A 4,294-nucleotide genomic window follows, 5' to 3' on the forward strand; every position below is an offset into this window, starting at 1 on the left:
ATGATAAGTATGATGGACCTCCAACATCGAAATTCATCTTTGAAGTAAGAAAAGAATGACTGAAGTATGCAGAAATGGAGAATAATAATTTTAACACAACAACGAGTAATTGTGTGGATGTACCTAATCTAGTATGCTATTTATAAAACTTTGCTTAGCTGTATACATTGAACAATGTGTAAAGTTGAGCTGATTTTAGAAAATACTTTCTAGCTGTTATCAATTTGTCACAAAATTCAAATTTGCTTTTAGCTGTATATGCTGGACAATGTGTAAAGCTGACCTGATTTCAAAAATTGATTCCTACTCGTACAAAGCTTTCACACAATCCAAGGAGAGCTGAACTGTGTATACGTTGGACAATGTGTAAAGCTCAGCTGACCTGATTTCAAAAATTGATTCCCACCCGTACAAAGCTTTCACACAATTCAAAGAGAGCTGAGCTGTGTATACGTTGGACAATGTGTAAAGCTGACCTGATTTCAAAAATTGATTCCCACTCGTACAAAGCTTTCACACAATTCAAGGAGAGCTGAGCTGTGTATACGTTGGACAATGTGTAAAGCTGACCTGATTTTAAAAATTGATTCCCACTCGTACAAAGCTTTCACACAATTCAAGGAGAGCTGAGCTGTGTATACGTTAGACAATGTATAAAGCTGACCTGATTTCAAAAATTGATTCCCACTCGTACAAAGCTTTCACACAATTCAAGGAGAGCTGAGCTGTGTATACGTTGGACAATGTGTAAAGCTGACCTGATTTCAAAAATTGATTCCCACCGACAACGTTGGATAATGTGTAAAGCTGATCAGTTTGTACAAAATGATTCAATTTCAAATGTTGACCACCGACAAATTCAAACCAACCGCAAATTCAAATTCAAATTCAAATTCAAATTCAAACAAAAAAAACAAATTTGGATTGGCTATAAATAACATTCACGGTTTCTACTTCAAGCCACCCAATTCGAAGTATTTCTTCAAAGTATTTCTGATCTCCAAACCAACCGCTTTTTACAAAAAAATGTCTGTTCGATTAACTGGATACACGGTTACTGAAGATGTGCTCCTTTGTCAAGTATTCTTGGATATTTCTCAAGACCCTATTATCGGTAGAAACCAGTCTCGAGATGCATTTTGGTCTCGTGTGGAGGACAAATACAATGAACTTCGAGATCAGCATTTTGAGATGCGTACGAGCCGATCAATTCGTTCTCGAATGGAAATCATAAGTAATGAAGTAAGGAAATTGAATGCGTGCTTGAGACAAGTAGAGAATCTGAATCCAAGTGGTGCTTCAGATGAAGATATTGTAAGTATTCTATTAATTATCGTTTGAAATTTATTATTATTGTTGAAAAACATAACTTGATGTTCACTATATTTTGCAGTTAGTTCGAGCAAAGATGTTATTTATGCAAGAACCAAAGTACAAAAAAGGTTTCAAATTTGATCATGTCTGGAATATGGTTAAAAATTTTGAAAAATTCAAAGATGATGTCCCCACAGCAAGACAAGTTGGTCGAAGACAATCCCAAAGTGTGAACTTCGACTCGTCACAATCAGATAATCCCACTCCGGAATCTCCTATATCAACATCTCCTGGACTGTCATCATTTACTCCATCTGAACGACCTATTGGGGTAAAAAAAGCTAAATTGAAAAGGAAAAATGATGATCATGAGTCAAGTGTAGTGGACTCCATCGAGACCTCCAACAATCGACTTATAGACAGGTTAGACAAGGCGAGCTTGGACAGGCAAGTAGCGTTTGATATCGAACGAGAAAAGATAGCCATGAAAAAAGATAGAGATGAATGGAAAATTATAATGAAAGATTTGAATTCCATTGCTGATCCAAACGTGCGTGAGTACGTTCGAGCTCAACAGATTAAAATAATACAAAAAAGAAATCAACAAGAACAAGGGTCTGCTTCTAATTTTGGCAATTATTTCAATGATATTGGACACTCTGGCCCCGATCTACCAGATTATTGAGAGTTGCTTGACCATCTTATGTAATGTTCCATGTTTAGTTTGTATTTTATGTTTTATTTTAATGAAGTTTTATATTATGTATGTCAGTTTTTATATGTTATGTATTCCAGATATGTAATTTATATTTGAATTATGTATTATGATTGCTCTTTATAATTCATGGGACTTTACTTATAATGTCTAGATTTTAATAGTATAATTAATAATAATGTCTTTTTAATTTCAGCATTATTTTTATTTTTAAAAAATAATTTATTTTGTCTAAATTATACAATTGGGGTAAAATTATAAAATTTAAATATTATTAGGGTTGTTTTATACATGTAATAAAATAATTGGGGTCAAGTTGTAAATACATAAAAATATGAGGTAAAATTTAAAAAAAAAATTAAAAAAAAATAAAAGAAACAGTAATGCGGAGATGAACAGTGCGACGCCAAATATAGCGTCGCGCTGTTCATCCCCGCTAAAATGCAGCGAGAATTGGCGCCGCGTTGGAGCTCCGGAGCAGCGGCAAATCCGCTTTTTGCGGCAAAATAGCGTCGCGTTGGAGATGGTCTTAGTGTGGTTAGGATATGCAGCAAGGACCTTTACCTATACGGCTCTACCGCCTTCTGGATTCATGAGGGGTAGGCAATAGATAATCTGATACATAGTCTTTAAGTCTTGAATGACGATAATAGTTACAGGCCATTATAGCAGTTACTACATCGATTCCTCCTTCAATGAGGGGTAGGTAATATATATATGTGTGTGTGTGTGTGTGTGTGTGTTTGTGTGTGTGAAGGTGCCAAGCAGAGCTTGAAATTGTCGATCAATTGTTACAATACACTTGCACAACACCAAGTAGAACAAAATTTTATTTAATATCAGATTTGATCTATGTTTAGGGCTTACAAAGATGATTTAAAATAAGGATTGAAAAGTGTTGTTCACTGTGGAGGTTACGGAATTGAGTTAGGCTTCATCAGGAAGCAAAGATGGTCAAATAAAGTGTTCCAGACATTTTACAAAATTTTATTTAATATCAGTTTTGATCTATGTTTAGGGCTTACAAAGATGATTTAAAAAAAGGATTGAAAAGTGTTGTTCACTGTGGAGGTTACAGAATTGAGTTAGGGTTCATCAGGAAGCAAAGATGGTCAAATAAAGTGTTCCAGACATTTTAGAGTTTTAGAGATCAGGATATATGGATAATAGTAACAACACAGGGAAAATGCCCACTAAAAACTTTTCTTAGTTAGTGGTAACGAAATCTTTTTACTTCAACAAGATATTAGTCACTGACAAGCTGTAAAGTGTAAGTCCTTGACACCAAAATTCTTAAGCTGTGGTGAGAGTTAGGGGTTACAATTTTCCATTGTAAAACATTTGATCACCCTAGGTCGAATCCTTGACTCATGCAGAGGCATCATCTTTTTAAATCCACTTACAAGTTGTGTTCATGGGAATTGAAACTAGGTTGCTTTGATACCATGTCAAATGACCCTTCCACAACACCATTACAGTCTTGAATTCTAACAATTAAAGTACCAGATATGCAACATCAGATTAAAAATTAAAAAGTCAATTCATTTTCCACAAGGTGGTGGGACAATTGGTTTCCGGCTAATAGCAGTCATATGTTGTCATCTAGTAACGCAATACAAATTATGAATGACGACAGAAAGAGAGTAATAGAAGTGGACAGTAAGAGAATGAGCCTTGGCGCAACGTAAGGTTGCTGTCATGCTGTCATGTGACCTAGAGGTCATGGGTTCGAATGTTGGAAACAACTTCTCCGAATGCGAGGATAAGGCTGTGTACAACTGCCCTTCGTGGAGCCCACAATGGTGGCAGCCTAACGCTCTGGACTGCCCTTTTTTGAAACAACTGACAGTATGTTAAAACATAAGGAACATACAAGCAGATTGGACACCATACCAGTAAAAGGTTATGACCGCTATCTTGAAAATGTCGGATTCTGCAATTTGGCAAAGCATTGCAAAGCCTTTCAGCTTCTTCACGGCTAGGTAACAACTGGTCCCTCCCACTAAAATCAGGAAAGCAATATCAACTCCATCATTCTGAAAAGTTGTGCCACATATAAACAGAATACATTCAGATCAGGTATTCTCAAACATACAAATAGACCCAACATACTATTAGGAGATTGATTACTTCTTTGCACTCCAAACAACTAATGGCATATAACAGGAAAATTTCATTCATTTACCCATCATTTAGGTTCGGCTTTACAGAATCTTCTTCCAAATGTTCCTCAATAGCAACAGCGTGTTAAGAGTAGACATAATA

General features: G+C 35.7%; 1 pseudogene; it reads right to left on the reverse strand.

Annotated features, from left to right (window-relative positions):
- The window catches only part of LOC109838610, a 35,790-nt pseudogene extending 31,580 nt beyond the window's left edge, over window positions 1–4,210 (reverse strand).

Source organism: Asparagus officinalis, chromosome 4 (genome assembly GCF_001876935.1).
Source record: "Asparagus officinalis chromosome 4, Aspof.V1, whole genome shotgun sequence".
NCBI classification, from domain to species: Eukaryota; Viridiplantae; Streptophyta; class Magnoliopsida; order Asparagales; family Asparagaceae; genus Asparagus; species Asparagus officinalis.